General features: G+C 39.9%; 1 protein-coding gene across 1 annotated transcript in view; it reads right to left on the minus strand.

The window, feature by feature from the left end:
* Nucleotides 1-19,970, minus strand: part of ODAD2 (outer dynein arm docking complex subunit 2) — a 303,897-nt gene that overhangs the window by 281,976 nt on the left and 1,951 nt on the right. The window contains exon 3 of the mRNA XM_049705317.1: nt 6,295-6,529. The gene's annotated coding sequence lies outside the window, so the exon portion shown is untranslated. The remainder of the gene's footprint in view (nt 1-6,294; nt 6,530-19,970) is intronic.

The following is a 19,970-nucleotide window of genomic DNA, read 5'->3' on the forward strand; positions in this document are numbered from 1 at the left end:
CTCGGGCAGAGAGAACCAGCTCCTGATAATACCGCTGGAGCCCAGCATCAGGACCACTGCAAGCCAGCTCTGCCGTGGGCTATCCAGATACAAACGTGGATTACCTTTTTACTGAAGCCAGTTTGGCCTGGGTATCATGACACTTAAGACTGAAGGAATTCTAAGGAATAAAACATGCAAACACTGTTCTAAGCCAGTCAGTGAAGTTAAGCATTTTTAAAAACCACTAACCTCATGAGAACTCAGTCTTAGTAGAGAAACTTGCCTCCTGATTTATGAAGAAAATTAAGGACACTTGACACTCTTATCAACATGGCCCTTCTCTTCCTCTGCTCTGGGATAAGGTGATGACTCCTGCGGCGGGCTTCCTGCTTCCTCACCCCTGTGCTCTTGGCCCTCTGCCTTCCCTCGTCTCCCAGGACCTTGCTTCTTAGGTCACTCTTTTCCCTGCTGTATCCTCACCTCTCTGCCTCTGAAGCCTCCTTGCCTTCAGTCCATAAATATGCTCAAATCTCCCATCCTCTAAGTACAGCCCAGCTTAACTGCCACCCTCATTCAAACCTTGCAAGTCACGTAGCATCAATTTACTATTTCCATTGCCTCACCTCCTAACGCGCTTCAGTGTGACTTCTCCCATCACCACTTACCTGCAAATGTCTCCATTAGGGTTACCGGTGACTGCACCATGCTGAATCCAGTGGACATTTCTTGAGTTCTCCCTTGGGTTTGACATCATTGGTCATCCCTTTCTTCCTGGTCTTTTCTACTTCCTTGGCTTCTCCGATATCACTCTCTCCTCTCTTCACAGTTTTAGCTTTTCCCTCACCGCCTCCTTTATACCTCCTCCTCTGTGTACCTGGTGGAAGTTGGCAACATCTAGGATGCATTCTTAGCACACTGCTCCTCTCCATGGATGATCCCATCCATTCTCATGTCTCCACTAGCCCTGTGTTCCATGGATTCCAGAGTCTGGATACCCAGAAGCTTCTGCCTCTGACAGCTGTCTACTCATCTCACATCCAAAACTGACCCAGTCATACTCCCTCAGCCCCATCAGATCTTCCTGCTACATTTTCTCGTTCAGTTGGCAACACCACCACCACCCAGTCACGCAGGGTAGAAACTCGGTTCCTCCCTCTTCCTGACCTCTCACTTTGAATCCAGCGTGCAACCTACAGATTTTGCCCACCGAAGGCTTCCGGAGTAATGTTTCTTCTCTCCATCTTCACCGCCTCTCCACCTCCAAACCACAGTTTGGATTACTGTCATTTTCCCCACGGATTAGGTCTTTCTTTTTCCCTTCAAATCAAGCAGTTTAGAAGCCTCCAGAAGGCCTGGTATGGAGACACAGCCAAGCCAGCTCCACCGCCTCCCGTCCCGCTCGGTCCCCTCATTGCCCCCCTAGTGCTGACAACAGTGTTTCTCAAGTTTTCAACCCGAGAATGTCCTCACCAGGTTCACCTGGGGTACCTGTGACAGTGCTGACTCCGGAACCTTCCAACAGTCCTACCAAATCATACTGTCCAGCAGCTGCCTAGAAATTTTGGATTTTCACACGTGTCTCAGTGATATACACATTTAAATTTTGGACCCTTTGGCCCAGTGATACACCAGGACCCTCCTGACCCTGGCCCTTGCTCCTCCCATTTTCTTTCTTTCTCACTATTCCCTGACTTTAGCTCCAAGCTTTTATAATCCCAAATGCCTGTATTATACTACACTGTGTGTCTCATTCCATGAGTTTGTTCGTGCCGCTACTGAAATACCCAGACCCTGTCACTCACTCCACACCCCCATTGCCTGGTACTCTCATGTTTATCCACTGAGGCCTTCAGCTCATGTCTCCTCTCTTGCAGCACGCCTTAAGGTCTTACCCTCCAAATCCTCTTCTCTCCCACATCTTTTCCCCTCTGTTCAGCAGGCCAGATCCTCTTTTGAGCTTCCACATGTGTATCTCTATTATTGCTCTTACGCCAGTTCTCAAGATTCCTCAGTTGTGTGCCTCATTCTCCCTCTACAACGTGAGCACCTTAAAGTCAGCGACTGTGTGCTATTCAAGCCACTAGTCATCACCCCAAGCACAGGCTGGGTAGATAGCAGGCACTCAAATGTTTCTTCCATACATGAAGTGGGCATACTTGTTCTCCCTATCCTTGCTAGCTGTTTCTCTGCAGAGGGGCAAATGGTAAGAGAGCAGGGAGGAGGTGGAAGGTAAGATTAATAGTGAGAGTGTTAAGGATGAACAGAAAGGGAAGATGCTCATGGAAAAGGGGCCATTAAGGCCATTATAATGGTGGCGAAAGGAGATCATGAGCTTCTGAACAAAGAAGGTAGCAGAGAAGGTAGAGGTAATTCCCCTTTTCCTAGTTTGTTGAGAGTTTTTGTTATGAAAAGGTGTTGAATTTTATCAGATGCTTTCTTTGCATTTACTGAAACGTTCATGTGGTTTCTATCCTTCATTCTGTTAATATGGTATATCACATTAATTGATTTTCATATGTTGAAACATCTTTGCATTCCAGCAATAAATCCCACGTGATCATGGTGTATGATCATCTTCATCTGCTGCTGAATTCATTTTGCTAATATTCTGTTGAGGATTTTTGCATCTATATTCATTAGGGATATTGGTCTGTAATTTTCTTGTACCATCCTTGTCTGGCATTGATACTGGAGTAATTCTGGTCTTATAAAATGAGTCTGGGGACTTTCCTGGTGGCACAGTGGTTAAGAATCCACCTGCCAATGCAGGGGACATGGGTTCGAGCCCTGGTCCGGGAAGATCCCACATGCTGCGGAGCAACTAAGTCCGTGCGCCCCAACTACTAAGCCTGCACTCTAGAGCCCGCGAGCCACAACTACTGAGCCTGTGTGCCTAGAGCCTGTGCTCTGCAACAAGAGAAGCCACTGAAATGAGAAGCCCGTGCACCGCAATGAAGAGTAGCCCCTGCTTGCCGCAACTAGAGAAAGCCCGCGCATGGCAACGAAGACCCAATGCAGCCAAAAGTAAATAAATTTATTTTTAAAATAATAAAATAATTTTTAAAAATAAAATGAGTCTGGAAGTGTTCCCTCCTCTTCAGTTTTTTGGGAAGAGTTTTAGAAGGATTGGCATTAATTCTTCTTTATATGTTTGGTAGAATTCGCCAGTGAAACCATCTGGTCCTGGGCTTTTTTCTATTGGGAGGCTTTTGACTATTGATTCAATCTCCTTGCTAGTTATAGGTCTGTTCAGACTTCCTATTTCTTCATGATTCAGTCTTGGTAGGTTACATATTTTTAGGAATTTATCCATTTCTTCTAGATTTTGTAGTTTTTTGGTATATGTAAAGGCCATGTAAGAAAAACCCACAGCTAATATCATAATCAATGGTGAAAAACTGAAAGCTTTTCCGTTAAGATCAGAAACAGGATAAGGATGCCCACTCTCACCACTTCTATTAAACACAGCACTGGAAGTCCTGGCCAGAACAATTAGGTAATAAACAAACAAAACCAGAAACATAAAGGTGTCTTAGTCTGTTTCAGGCTCTGCTGTAACAAACCGGCACAGACTGGGTGGCTTATGAACAGCAGACATTTTTTGTTCACAGTTCTAGGGGCTGGAAGTCCAAGATCAGGGTGACAATGTGATCAGGTAAGGGCCCTCTCTGGGGCTGCAGACTTCTCATTGTTATTCTCACATGATGGAAGGGGCTAGAGAACTCTGTGGGATCTCTTTTTTAAGAGACCTAATACCAGTCATGAGATTTCCATCCACACTTATGACCCAATCACCTCCCAAAGGGCCTACATTTGGGGTTAGGATTTCAACACATGAATTTTGAGGAGATACAAACTTTCAGACCATAGCAAAAAGGCATCCAAATTGGAAAGGAAGAAGTAAAACTGGTCCTGTATGAAGGTGATATGATCTTATATGCAGAAAACCTAAAGACTCCACACAGAAAAACTGGTAGAACTAGTAATGGATTCAGTGAAGTTGCATACAACATACAAAAATCAGTTGCACTTCTATACACTAACAGCAAACTGAAAAGGAAATTAGGAAAACAATCTTTTTTACAGTAGCATCAAAAAGAATAAAATACTTAGGAATAAACTTAAGACAGTGAAAGACTTGTACACTGTAAACTATAAAACATTGATGAAAGAAATTAAAGAAGACACAAACAAATGGAAAGATATCCTGTGTTCATGGATTGGAAGATTTAATATTGTTAAAATGTCCATACTGTGGCTTCCCTAGTGGCGCAGTGGTTGAGAATCTGCCTGCCAATGCAGGGGACATGGGTTCGAGCCCTGGTCTGGGAAGATCCCACATGCCGCGGAGCAACTAGGCCTGTGAGCCACAACTACTGAGCCTGCGCGTCTGGAGCCTGTGCTCCACAAGAGAGGCTGCGACAGTGAGAGACCCGCGCACCGCGATGAAGAGTGGCCCCCACTTGCCGCAACTCGAGAAAGCCCTCGCACAGAAACGAAGACCCAACGCAGCCATAAATAAATAAATAAATAAAATGTCCATACTACACAAAGAGACCAACAGATTCAATGCAATCCCTATTAAAATCCCAATGGTAATTTTTTTCAGAAAAAAAATTCTATAATTCATATAAAACTGAAAGAGACCCAAATAGACAAAACAATCTTTAAAAAGAAGAACAAAGCTGGAGGCATCGCACTTCCTGATTTCAAAATGTATTACAAAGTTTCAGTAATTACAGCAGTATAAATACTAGCATAGTGACAGACGTATAGATCAATGGAACAGAAGAGACAGCCCAGAGATAAATCCACACAAATATATGGTCAACTGACCTTTACCAAGTGTGCCAAAAATGCACAACAGGGAAAGGATAGTCTTTTCAACAAATGGTGTTTGGAAAAGTGGATATCCACATGCAAAAGAATGAAATTGGACCCTTATCTGACACCTTACATAAAAATCAATTCAAAATGGATTAAAGATCTAAGCATAAAACCTGAAACTATAAAACTCCTAGAAGAAAACAGGGGGAAAGCTTCATGACATTGGTCTTCACAATGATTTCCTGGATATGACACCAAAAGCACAGATAAGTGTGACTACATCAAACTTAAAAGCACAGCAAAAGAAATCCAAGAGGGTGAAAAGGCAACCAGTGGAACGGGAGAAAATATTTGCAAACCATATATCTGATAAGGGATTAAGTTCCAAACAAAATATGAAAGGAACTCCCACAACTCAATAGCAAAAAAAAAAAAAAAAAAAAAAAATCCTGATTTAAAAATGGTCTCAGGACTTGAATTGATATTTCACCAAAGATTTACAAATGGCCAAGGGTATATGAAAAGATGTTCAACGTCACTAATTATCAGGGAAATGCAAATCAAAACAAAAGAGACAAGAAGTGCTGTGGATGTGGAGAAATCAGAACTCCCGTACTCCTTTGCTGGGAACGCAGATGGTGCAGCCACTACGGAAAACAGTATGGAGGTTCCTCAAAACACTAAATATAGAACTACCTTATGACTCAGCAATCCACTTAGGGCTACTTACCCAGAAGAACTGAAATGAGGATCTCAAAGAGATTTCTTCCCTCCACGTTTATAGCAGCACTATTCACAATAGCTAAGATGTGGAAACAACTTAAATGTCCGACGATGGAAGAATGGAGTTTTAAAAATGTGCTATATACGTACAACAGAATGTTATTCAGCTTTAAAACAGATGGAAATCCTGCAATGTATGACAACAGGGGTGAACCTTGAGGAAGCTATGCTAAGTTAAATGAGCCAGTTGCAGAGGGACATATACTGCATGATTCCGTTTCTTTCGGGTATCTAAAATAGTCAGTCTCTTAGAAGCAAAGAATAGAATGGTGGTCGTCAGGGTCTGCGGGGAGGTGGAAATGGGGAGTTGCTGATCAACAGGTATAATATTTCTGTTTTGCAAGATGAGTAACTTTAGAGATCTGTTTACAACATTGTGCCTATAGATAACAACAGTGTATTGTAAACTTTAAAATTTGTTAAGAGGGTAGATCTTAAGTGTTCTTACCACAATAAAATAAAAGAGGGAGAGAGAGGGTAGAGAGGATGGAGCTAAGAGATTTCTGATGGGATTCAGTGGCTGAATGTCTGTAGGGGGTGAACATACTAGTTTTCTATTCCTGTGTCACACTTACTACAAACTTAGCAGTTTAAAACAACACCCATTTTTAGCTCACAGTTCTGCAGGTCAGAAGTCCAGGCATGGCTGAGTTCTCTGCTCAGGTCTCACAAGTCTAACATCAAGGTTTTAGCAGGACTTACTTCTCATCTCACTTGGAGCTCAGGGTCCATTTCCAAGCTCAGCTGGTTGTAGGCAGCACTCAGTTCTTGAAGTTGTAGGACCAAGGTCCTAGCTTTCTCGCTGTCAGCCGGGGACTGCTCTCAGGTCCTAGGAGCTAATCATATTCATTGCCGTGTGGTCCCCTCCATCGTCAAAACCAGCAAGAGAATCTCCTCATATCAGATCCTTCTCACACTTCAAATCTTTTTTACTTTTCTGTCAGGAGAAGCCCAGTCACTTTTTAGGGGTACACTTGATTAGACCAGGGTAAATCCCTTTTTTTAAAGGCACCTGATTTGAAACCCTTAATTCCATCTGCCAAATCCCTTTATAGGAACACCTATATTAGTATTTGATTGAACAACTGGGAGAAGGTGTAGTAGGTACACCAGGGGGTGGGGATTCTGGGGGTCATCTCCAAATTTTGCCTAACACAGTAGAGAAGTGAGGGTAGACTGAGAGAGTTCTAGCTGGAGACATTGGAGGGTCAGTGAAGCCATTGACTAAGGCTGAAGACACAGAAGGTGGAAGAGTTTTGGTGGGAAGGTGAGCTCAGATTTAGAATACATGAGATAAAGAGTTTAAAAGAAAAAATCTCAACGAAGCAATTTTTTGTACGTAAGAATATCTCCTGCCAGCCTGCCTCACAAGGGCTGAGCCCCACTAGTATTTTCTTTCTGAGGAATAGAAAACTATTGGTGAAAAAATAAGCTATTAAAAGGAACTGATCTTTAGGGAATATGGGGATAAAATAATTATACTTTATAGAAATATTTTGCTCCTCTAAGCTCTCTGAAAGTTCTAAAGAATATTCTCTAACTCATAATGGGTATAAAATGTGCCTGAAGATGAGGGCGCAGAGTTTTATTCTCTAATTCTTGAGAGAACCTGGCCCCAAGTTTTCATTACAGTTGGTATTTCCACCCCATGGCAGGAAATGGCAGTCTGCTGGATAACGGCGCTGTACCAGTGCAAGACCTCAGTGTGAGAGGCTGCAAGGTAATGTTCCTTCTTCCTCCAAAACCTATCCGTAAATCTAAACTATCAACTACCCAGGGCAGGACATCCAGAGATTACGAAACGGCCTTCCACTGTCTAGTTAAATACTTTTCCATTATTCCTCCCACCTTCCCACGAATTCTTGAGATGCCAGGCATTGCAGGTGGGGGAGGAGCGCAGTGTAACCAACCCTCTTCTCTCATCCTGCGGAGATGAGGACGTAGGAGGCGACACACTTAAGGATAAGTAACTGCACGGTAACTGGCCCATTGCTGATAGACATATGCATAAGGTGCTGGAGAGACCAAGGATGGAAATGAAGGTCAAAATCCAGCCAGGTACAGATCATGAAAGCCTTTTCATACAAGAACTGGCTTGTTTTTATCTTGCTTTGTATTACTGATGCCTGGGAGTCAGTTCTCTATCTGTGGGGTTTCTTTTAATTTCAGAATTTGGAATTCGTCTCTCTTATTTTTTTACAACTTTATTGAGGTAACATTTAGGTACAAGAAACTGCATGATGCTTAAAGTGCATAGTTTGATCAGTTTTGAAGTCATTACCATAATGAAAATAACAAACGTAGCCATTATCCCCCGAAGTTTCCTTGCAGCCCCTGGTAATTCCTCTCTTCCTTCTCCTCAGCCTGGCAATCACTGACCTGCTTTCTGTCATTATAGATTACCCTGAATTTTCTAAAATTTTCTATAATGAAACCATACAATATGTTCTCTTGTCTAGCTTCTTTTATTCACCAAAACCATCTTGAGATTCATCCATATTGCTGCATGTCTCATTAGCTTATTCTTTTTTATTGTGGAGTTCTATTCCATTGAATGGATAAACCATAATTTGCTTATCCTTTTTGCCTGTTGATAGGCGTTTAGGTTATTTCCAGTTTGGGGCTATTTCAAATCATGCTGACACGGACATTTGTGTACAAGTTTTTATGTGAACTTACGCTTTTGTTTTTCTTTGGTGAATATCTAGGAGTAGAATAGCTGCGTTGTGTAACAGAAGTATGTTTCACTTAAGAAACTGCAAACCTGGGCTTCCCTGGTGGCACAGTGGTTGAGAGTCCGCCTGCTGATGCAGGGGACACGGGTTCGTGCCCTGGTCCGGGAAGATCCCACATGCCGCGGAGCGGCTGGGCCCGTGAGCCATGGCCGCTGAGCCTGCACGTCCGGAGCCTGTGCTCCGCAACGGGAGAGGCCACAACAGTGAGAGGCCAGCGTACCGCAAAAACAAAAAACAAAATTGAACTACAAAAGCACGACGTGCTAAATAAAAAACAATTCAAATAATATAAAAAGGTATGTACTAAAAAGCGAGACTTCTCAGTACCGCCACTCTCCCCAGGTGGACCACATTAACAGTTGGTTTGGCACCTTCATACCATTTTTTATATACCTTTACATACAAGGATGTAACATCCTTTCAGGTCAATATATACACATTATTAATATGCACATTATAATAAAATAATACAAAAAGAACCACCTCGTATTTTACAACAGTACCATAGTGGTCAAAACTATATTTTACAATGGTATATCATTCTCTCACTGCTAATAGTCAGACTGATTATAATTTTTCCAAAATAAATTCTGCTGCATTTGACATTCCTGTACAAATATGAGTTTGCAAATGAAACTGTTTGGTCTAGGGCCAAGTGAACTGCAAAATTGCCCTGCAAAAGTGTTTTAGCAACTTGAAGCCCACCACTATAAAATAATAGCTAATATCTATTGAACATTAACCAGATACAAATACTGTACTGGGGGCTTTATGTAAAACATCTCAACGAACCCTACTGCGTTGTCCTGTTACTATTACTTCTGCTTTATAGATAAGGAAATGAAGGTGCAGGGAGGATGAGTAATTTGAATGAGGTAACATAGCTAAGAAGTGATGTAGGAGTGACTTAAATCCAAATACTTTACATGTATTATTGTAAGTTTTGATGATTCTTTTACCTACCACTCTTGGTTTTATTCATAACTTCCTCTTTCATAAATTCATTTTCATTGCTGGAGTACATCTTTGAGTCTTTTCTTCCAGGAAGAATGTAAGGGTGGCAAAACTGGCTACATCCTTGTATGCCTAAGTGAGTCTGTTTTATTGCCACTCTGTGTCTTTTTTTTTTTTTTTTTTTTGTGGTACGCGAGCCTCTCACTGTTGTGGCCTCTCCCATTGCATTGCGGAGCACAGGCTCCGGACGCGCAGGCTCAGCGGCCATGGCTCACGGGCCCAGCCGCTCCGCGGCATGTGGGATCTTCCCAGACCGGGGCACGAACCCGTGCCCCCTGCATCGGCAGGCGGACTCTCAACCACTGCGCCACCAGGGAAGCCCTACTGCCACTCTTGAATGATAGTCTAGCTGGTTATAGAATTCTAGACTTATACTCATTTCCCCACAGTACTTGCTGTGCCTTTGTTATCTAATATCCTATTGCACATGAGACATTGGATGCCCAGCAGGTTTTTCAGTTCCTTCTAGGTAATCTCTCTCTCTCTCTTTCCCCCACTGTATCATGCTATGGGACTCTTTCTATTGCTGAGGTTCACAAATTTATGAAAGAAGTACTTAGAACTTTAAAGTGATTCTATCTTCAATTTAGGTAAATATATTGCTTATTTTCATGTTTTTAGCTTAATTTTCTCCTAATGAGAAATTGTACTACATGGATACTAGATCTCCTGGATCTACTTTCCTTTTTTTTAAATTAAAATATAGTTGATTTACAACATCATATTAGTTTTAAGTGTACAACATAGCAGCTCAACATTTTTATAGCTATACTCCATTTAAAGTCACTACAAAATAATGGTTATATTTCCCTGTTCTGTACAATACCACCCTGTAGCCTATCCACTTTGTACATAGCAGTTTGTACCTTTCCATCCCCTACCCGCCTCCTGCTTCTCACCCGCTCCATCTGCCCACTAGTAACAACCAGCCTGTTCTCTATACCTGAGTTTACTTCAGTTTTGTTGTGGTCATTCGTTTTATTGTTTAGATCCCACATACAAGTGATAACACACAGTATTTGACTTTCTCTTTCTGACCTATTTCACTAAGTGTAATACACTCTAGGTCCATCCATGTTGTTACCAATGGCAGAATTTCATTCTTTTTATTTATCTGTTGATGGTCATGAAGGTTGCTTCCATATCTTGGTTATTGTAAATAATGCTATGAAAATTGGGGTGCATATATTTTTTTGAATTAGTGTTTTCATTTTCTTTGGCTATATACCTAAGAGTGCAATTGCTGGATCATATGGTAGTTCTATTTTCAGTTTTTTGAATCTCTATACTGTTTTCCATAGCGGCTACTACACTAACTTACATTCCCACCAACTGTGTACTAGGGTTCCCTTTTCTCCATATTCTCGCCAACATTTGTTATTTGTGTTCTTTTTGATGACAACTATTCTGACAGATGTGAGATGATATCTAACTGTGATTTTGATTTGCCTTTCTCCGATGATTAGCAATGTTGAGCATCTTTTCATATGCCTATTGGCCGACTGTGTATCTTCTTTGTAAGACTGTCTATTCAGCTCTTCTGCCCATCTTTTAATTGGGTTGTTTTTTTGATATTGAGTTTTATGAGCTGTTTATATATTTTGGATATTAACCCCTTATCACTCATATCACTTGCAAATATTTTTTCTCATTCAGTAGGTTGTCTATTTGTTTTGTTGAAAACTTCCTTTGCTGTGCAGAAGCTTTTAAGTTTAATTAGGTCCTATTTGTTCATTTATTTATTTTGCGGTACACGGGCCTCTCACTGCTGTGGCCTCTCCCGTTGCGGAGCACAGGCTCCAGACGTGCAGGCTCAGTGGCCATGGCTCACGGGCCCAGCCACTCCACGGCATGTGGGATCTTCCCGGACCAGGGCACGAACCCATGTCCCCTGCATCGGCAGGCGGACTCTCAACCACTGTGCCACCAGGGAAGCCCCCTATTTATTTTTGCTTTTGTTTCTTTTACCTTAGGAGACAGATCCAAAAAAATATTGCTATGATTTATGTTATACAGTGTCTCCCTATGTTTTCTTGTAGGAGTTTTAGGGTTTCAGGTCTTACATTTAGGTCTTTAATCCATTTTGAGTTTGTTTTTGTATATGGTGTGAGGAAATGTTCTAATTTCACTCTTTTACATGTAGCTGTCCAGTCTTCCCAGCACTGCTTATTGGAGAGACTGTCTTTTCTCCGTTATATATCTCCTTTGTTGTGGATTAGTTGACTGTAAGTGCATAGGTTTATTTCTGGGCTCTCTATTCTGTTCCATTGATCTATGTGCCCATTTTTGTGTTAGTACCATGCTGTTTTGATTACTGTAGCTTTGTGGTATAGTCAGAGTACATGATACCTGCACTCAAAACAAAAAAGCTTTGTTCTTTTTTCTGAAGATTGTTTTGACTCATTGGGGTTTTTTGTGGTTCCATAAAACTTTTAGAATTATTTGTTCCAGTTCTAGTGAAAAATGTAATGGGTATTTTGATAGGGTTTGTATAAATTTGTAGATTGCTTTGCGTAATATGGACATTTTAACTATATTAATTATTCCAATCCATGAACACAGGATATCTTTCCATTTCTTTGTATTATCTTCAGTTTCCTTCATCAATGGTTTATAATTTTCAGAGTATAGGTCTTTCACCTCCTTGGTTAAGTTTATTTCTAGATACTTTATTCTTTTTGATGCAATTTTAAATGGGACTTTTCTTGTTTTCTCTTTCTGGTAGTTCATTAATAGTGTATAGAATATAATGTATGTCTATATATTAAACTTGTAATCTGCAACTTTATTGAATTCATTGATTAGTTCTAATATTTTTTTTGGTGGAGACTTTAGGGTTTTCTATATATAGTATCACGTCATCTGCAAACAGTGATGGTTTTTCATCTTCCCTTCCAATCTGGATGCCTTTTATTTCTTTTTCTTGTCTGATGTCCATGGCTAGGACTTGCAGTACTATGATAAATAAAAGTGGTGAGAGTGGGCATCCTTGTCTTGTTCCTGATCTTAGAGGAAATGCTTTCGAGTTTTCACCATTGAGTATGATGTTAGCAATGGGCTTGCCATATATGGCCTTTATTCTGTTGGGTTATGTTCCTCTATACTCACTTTCTTGAGAGTTTTAATCATAAATGGATGTTGAATTTTGTCAAAAGCTTTTTCTGCATCTATTAAGATGAGCATATGATTTTATTCTTCACTTTGTTAATGAGGTGTATCACACTGATTTGCAGATACTGAACTATCGTTGCGTGTCTGAATAAATCCCATTCAATCATGGTGTATGATCCTTTTTATATATTGTTGAATTTGTTTTGCTAATGTTTTCTTGAGAATTTTTTGTATCTGTATTTATTAGAGATACTGGCCTGTAATAACTTTCTTTAATCTTTCTTCCTTTCTTCTTTCTTTCATGTCTTTGTCTGGTTTTGGTATTAGGGTAATGATGGCCTTGTAGAATAAATTAGGGAGTATTCTGCTCTATTTTTTTTGGAATAGTTTCAGAAGAATAGGTATTAGTTGTTTATATGTTTGGTCGAATTCTCCTGTGAAGCCATCTGGTCCTGGACTTTTGGTTGCTGGGAGGTTTTTTTTAAATACAAATTCAATTTCACTACTAGTGATCAGACTGTTCAGATTGTCTTTTTTCCTTATTCAGTCTGGGAGGTTGTATGTTTCTAGGAATTTGTCCATTTCTTCTAGGTTGTCCAATTTTTTTTTGGCAAATAACTGTTCATAGTATTTTCTTACGCTTTTTTTTGAATCTTTGTGGTATCAGTTGTTATTTCTCTCCTTTCATTTCTTATTTAATTTGTTTGGGTCCTCTCTTTTTCTTGATGAGCATGGCTAAAGTCTTATCAATTTTTTCTTGTTTATTTTTTCAAAAAAAAACAGCTCAATTTCATTGATCTTTTTTGTAGTTGTTGTTCTCTATTTTTTAATTTCCTCTCTGATATTTATTATTTCCTTCCTTCTGCTGACTTTGAGCTTTGCTTGTTCTTTTTCCACTTCCTTTAACTGGTAGATTAGGTTATTTGAGATTTCTCTTATTTCTTGATGTTGGCTTGTGTGGCTATAAACTTCCCTCTTAGAACTGCTTTTGCTGCATCTCATAGATTTTGGAGTGTTGTTTCCATTTTCATTTGTCTCAAGGTATTTTCTGCTTTCTCTCTTCATTGACCCATTGGTTTTTTAGTAGCATGTTGTTTAGTCCCCACATGTTTGTGTTTTTCTCATTTTTCTTTCTGTAGTTGATTTCTACTTTCATACCACTGAGGTTGGAAAAAATGCTTGATGTAATTTCTATCTTCTTAAATTTGTTGAGACTTATTTTATGGCCTAGCAGGTGGTCTGTCATGGAGAACTTTCTATGTGCACTTGAAAAGAATGTGTAATCTGCTGTTTTGGAATGAGATGTCCTGTAGATATCTATAAAGTCCAACTGGTCTATTGTGTCATTTAAGACAAATTTTGCCTTATTGATTTTCTGTCTGAATGATCTGTCCACTGATGTAAGTGGGGGGTTACAGTCCCCTACTATTATTGTTTTATTGTAAATTTCTCCCTTTATGTCTGTTAATATTTTCTTTATGTATTTAGGTACTCCTGTATTGGGTGCATATATGTTAATGACTGTGATATCCTCTTTTTGTATTGATACTTTTATATAGTGCCGTTCTTTGGCTTTTGTTATAGACTTTGTTTTGAGGTCTATTTTGTATAATAGGAGTATAGCTATCCCTGCTTTCCTTCTGTTTCCATTTCCATGAAATACCTTTTTCCTTCCCCTCACTTTCAGTATGTGTGTGTCTTTAGCTCTGAAGTGAGACTTTTGAAAGCAGTATATGGGTCTTTTTTAAAATCCAATCTGCCACCCTATGTCTTTTAACTGGAGCATTTTAATTGATACGTAAAGTGATTATTGATAAGTATGTACTTATTACCATTTTATTTGTTTTCTGGTTGCTTTTGTAGTTCTCTGTTCTTTTCTTCTTTTTGTTTCTTCCCTCATGGTTTGATATTTTCTTTAGTGGCATGCTTGCGTTCCATTTTTTCCCCAGTTTTTGTGTATCTATTACGGGTTTTTGATTTGTGGTTACCAAAGAGTTCATATATGTTGACTGGAACTATATCTACTTGTTTTAAACTGGTAGTCACTTAAGTTCAAACACATTCTAAAAGATCTTCATTTTTTACTCCCCTTTCCCACATTTTGTGTTTTTGATGTCATATTTTACATCTTCATGTTTATCCCTTCACTATTTATTGTAGTTTTAGATGATTTTACACTTCTTTTAATCTTCATACTAGCTTATTTAAGTTGTTGATTCTTTGCCTTTACTCCTGGGATTTTTCCTTTTCTACAGATACTTACTTCTTCTTGTAACCTTTTCTTTTCTACACGGAGAAGAACCTTTAACATTTCTTTTAGGGTAGGTTTACTATTTATGAACTCTTTTAGATTTTGCTTGTCTGAGAAATTCTTTCTCTCTCCTATTCTAAGTGATTATCTTGCTCTGTAGGGTATCCTAGGTTGCAGGGTTTTCCCTTTCAGCACTTTAAATATATCTTGCCACTCCCTTCTGGTCTGCAAAGTTTCTGCATAAAAAGCCGATAGCCTATGGGGGTTCCCTTGCATATAACTCTTTGTTTTTCTCTTGGTGATTTTAGAATCTCTCTTTAACTTTTGCCACTTTAATTATGACATGTCTTGGTGTGAATGTGTTTGCAGTCACCTTGTTTGGTACCCTCTGTGCTTCCTGTACCTGGACATCTGTTTCCTTCTTCAGGTTTTGGATGTTTTCAACCTAATTTCATCAGATACATTTTTGACCCCTTTCTCTCTCTCTTCTCCTTCTGGGGCCCCTATAATGTGAATGTTGGTACACTCGATGGTGTCCCGGAGGTCCCTCAAACTGTTCTCATTTTTCTTTTAATTTGTTTTTCTTTTTGCTGTTCTGATTGGATAATTTACATTACTTTGTCTTCCAGATCACTTGTGCATTCTTCTCTATCACCTAGTCTCCTGTTAATTCCCTCTAGTGTGTTTTTCATTTGTTATTATATTCTTCATTTATGACTGGTTCTTTTTTACATTTTCTAGCACCTTGTTAAAGTTCTCACTGCGTTCATCTATTCTTTTCCTTAATTTAGTTAGCATTCTTACTGCTAATGCTTTGAACTCTTTATCTGGTAAATTTTATTTCTGTTTCATTCGTTTTTTTTCCCGGGGTTTTCTCTTGTTCTTTCAACTGAAACAAATTCCTCTGTCTTCTCATTTTGCTCATCTTTCTCTGTTGTCTATGAATTTAGGTCAAATAGTTACCTATTCCAGCCTTGAAGGGATGTCCCCATATGGGAGCATCCCTGTACAGTTGCATATGCCCTGTAGCTTTGGCGGGAGAGCTGGATCTGATGTGAGCACCAGTCATGCTTCCTCCAGGGTGTGCTGGCACCTGTCTCCTTGGTAAGAGTTGGGACTGGAGATGGACAGCCTAGAGCCATGGCCAGGCGTTTGTCCCAGGGCTTCTCCTCTGGTCAGTGGCCAACATCACTCTATTGCAAGGTTGTCCAGGTCCCAAGTTGCTGAAACAGAAGTCCTGAGGCTCAGGTCCGAGCTGACTTTGTTCTGTCAAGTGTGTATTCTCCTGTCTCCTAGCACCAGCACCCTCGCCCTAGAGGGGAGCAGCATTGGAGCAAGAGGGGCTGGAGTGGGTGACTGGTGTGGATCACGGTACGGACTGTGGCAGTCCTGGCCCCAGAGTCTTGGACCTCTCTGTAAGCACCAGTAATGGCTGTCCCTGCCTCATTCAGAAGCCATTCCAGGTCCAAGCCATTTCCATCCCTCACAACTGAGCACTCCTCTCCTCCACGGCTGCTGTCATCCTAGTGTGGAGCTGTGTCCCAGAGCAAATGGGCCCTGAGTGGGCGCTTGGCTCAGGCTGGGGTATGCTGCAGGGTGGTTGTGGGAAACTGGCCAGAGTCCCATACAGTTTCAATCTGCTCTCTCCGCTTTGTTTCAGGAGTAAGCAAGTCTGTGCACTCTCCTCACAAGCGGAGTCTAGGTTTCTTACAGCCCTTCTGTTAGTCCCACTGATTTTCAAACCAGCTAAGGTGATTCGTCTTTTCAGTGTCAGACCCCAGGGCTGGGGTGCAGAATACGTGGCTTGAAGCCCTCGTTCCCCAGGGGGAATCTTTGCCCATGTAATACCCCTCTTCTTCTGGGTCCCCTTCCAGGGGCACAGGTTCCGATCCGATCGCTTCTCTTTCCTTCCTACCCAATTCTGTGTGGATCTTTCTTACAGCCTTGGTTGCACAGGAGTCTTTCTGCCAGACTCCAGTTCGTTTTCAGGGAGAACTGCACCACATGTAACTGCATTTTGATGTGTTCATGGGGAGAGGTTAGCTCTGTGTCCTCCTACTCTGCCATCTTGACCTCCTCCCTTTGGATTTGCTTGCCATGTCTCACAATTTTTCTCAATTTTCATCCTTATGCTATTAAAATTATGTTCTGGGAGAGTCTGTGATCTTTCAATTTAGTATTTGGGTCTGCAGTAATGTCTACTCTCATATAATCTCATTGTATGTTCTTGGAAAATATTATCAACTTTAAAGCTATTTTCTTCTGCAGCAGTATCCCCAAGGATAGTACTTGATGCTCAGTCACATATTAATCATATCAAAGCATAATATTAAAACAGGATGAGCAGTACAGCTCAAAGGGTGCAAAATAGATGGGATTTGAATAGCCATCCATCTGAAGCAGCAATAATCACTCCTATCATACTCAGTGGTCTCTTCCTATAAGAGAGATTTTTGTGACGTCCCTTCTGCTATCTTGAAATGAAATCCACAGATATAGTGTAGTCTGCACAGTTAAAAAGAAACCCCAGGGACTTCCCTGGCAGTCCAGTGGTTGAGAATCCACGCTTCCACTGCAGGGGGCACGGGTTTGATCCCTGGTTGGGGAGCTAAGATCCTGCGTGCCGCGCGGTGCAGCAAAATAAAATAATAAAATGGAACCCCAGTGTAATATAAGGGAGAAGGAAAAGGAGAGCAATGGAAAGTAAAATAGCTCACATCGTGAGATGTAAATGCTCAAGCAGCAGTTCCCCAAAGACAGCAGTGATCACGTGCATGGGGTAGGTTCACACATCGTGGCATGGGTGTGTCCTGACATGCAATGTTGGAGACTGACAGCATGAGTGGTATTTCCATTAGTGGCATGATGTTCCAAAATAGTGAAAAACTCTTGGTAAACTTCTGAAAAAATGAAATACTATCTTCCTTTGATTTACATGGTAGCGCATTCCTGGAAAAGTCAGTGTATATTACAACCTAGCCAAAATACCACTCGTGTTATTCTTTCCGGAGCTGCTCGAGCCCGTGTTTATTTTTATTTTTCTTTCCTTTGAAAAGCTTTTAAGGCAACAAGTTTTCCTGAGCTCAGTTTGTTAGTCCTAGTGCATAGATTCTGATAGTTACATTGTTATTTTCTGAATAATCTACAATTTTATTTTTAGTCCATGATCAGAATACTTTTTTAAATTTTGAGTTTTTCTAAGAGGTCTTTTTTTGGTGTTTACTTGTTATTCATTTTTAGTTCTATTGGACTGTGGTCACTAGATGTAATTTGAAGTATTTAAATATTTTGGAATTTAATGAGGTTTTTCTTGTAGCTTACTTGAGGACTGGGTTTTATAAATGCTCAGTGTGGCTCTTGAATAGAAGGTATAATTTCAGTTTGCAGGAAAAAGCATTCTTTCCATGGCTATGAGATTGGCTGAGGAATTGTGATATATGGACCTTCTATAACAATTTTCTTCAAGGTCTAAGAGAAGTATTTTAAAGATTATCAAATAAGATGGTTTTATTGACTGCACTTCTCAAGGTTTTACCCTGTGTCTTCGATGTTCCTCCTTCTGTGACTTATACCACTGATTACTGAAGAATGACTTTTTGACCCAACTGATAAACACTGAACTCAATTTTGATATTATTATTGTGCCTTCTGTTTTATTTTATTTATTTATTTTGCTTTCTTTTTGTTTGCATCTGCCTGGCTTATTTTTGTCAATCCTCTTACTTTAAATCTTTCTCTCCTTGAAGAATATGGTTGATGTCCATTTTTGATGTAGTTGAAAAATGGTCTCAATACATGAGTTCACGGCATTTAGATCTGTAATAAGAGACCCATCTGGCCTTGTTTCTGTCATCTCATTTAATGGAGTCTCTTTCTGATTCCTCTTTGTATTTACTTTCAATTCCACAGATGACTGCCTTCAAATACTTTTTAAAAATTTAACTAATATTTAAGCACGTTTATATTTCTTCCTTCTTTCTTTCATCCTCAGTTGTTTTGGTATCTTCTAGATTCCTAAGAGCAATGTATTTCCCTAAGTTATTACTTTATGTTATATAGCTCTTCATTGACATGTACAGTAATTACATTTTGTAGCCATTGTTATGTAAACATATTGCTATTTAGGTCTTTTCTCCGTTTAAGTGGAGCCAGTGATCACAAACAGCTCACCTACTACTAACTAGCAGAGTGCCAAGGCACAGAGCAGGAGCCCAATGAATTGAGCCTTTAGGTATTACTAATGCCCAGGTCAGATTAAACACTTAAAGAGGTATTACTTTGTCCAAAATGGCAGACTCACAACCATGATAAATTTGGAAACTCAAAAACATATGAACAACTTTCCCCAAACTTAAATTTTATCCATGTTGTGGAGGAAAAAAACATGGAACCCAAGAAAAATAAAATTTAAATGGGATCTCTTGCTTTAGTTTTTGCTACAAGTTCCAGAATGTTTTAAAGCTCAGTGCATCATTGCAAGGCACGTGACACTTTTGGAAAGTGAACGTAGATACTGGGAGTGGCCTAGGTTGTCATGCATACTGCTTTCTATTAGGAATGCTTCCAGCAGCAAGTAAACAACAGCTAAATATTAACACTTTTTAATAGAACATCTTTTCCAGTTTTATTGATATAATTAACATTGTGTAAGTTTAAGGTGTACAGTGTGATGATTTGATGCATGTATATATGATGAAATGATTACCACAACAAGGTTATTTAACACTTCCATCACCTCACATAATTACCTTGTGTGTGTGTCTGTTGATAACTCTTTTAGCTACTTTCAAGCATGTTACACAGTGTTGTTAACTAAAGTCACCATGTTGTACCATCACATCCCCAGAACTTATTCATCTCATAACTGGAAGCTTGTACCTTTTGACCAACCTCCCCCTTTTCCCTCCAACTCCTGGTAACTACCATTCTATTTTCTATTTCTAGTTCAGCTTTTGTAGATGCCATATATAAGTGATAACATATAGTTATTTGTCTTTCTCTGACTTATTTTAGTTAGAATAATGCCCTCAAGATACATCCACGTTGTCACAAAAGGCAGAATTTCCTTATTTTTAACTGTTGAATAATCTTCGTGTATGTGTGTGTGTGTGTGCACATCCTCCCATTCTTCATTCATCTGTTGAGGGACACTTGCTGTTTCCTTGTCTCAGCTGTTGTGAATAATGTTGCAGTGAACGTGGGACGTGGGAGTGCAGATCTCTTTTCAAAATAGTGATTCCATTTTCTTCAGATATGTACCCAGCAGT

This window comes from Orcinus orca, chromosome 2 (assembly GCF_937001465.1).
Source record: "Orcinus orca chromosome 2, mOrcOrc1.1, whole genome shotgun sequence".
NCBI lineage: Eukaryota > Metazoa > Chordata > Mammalia > Artiodactyla > Delphinidae > Orcinus > Orcinus orca.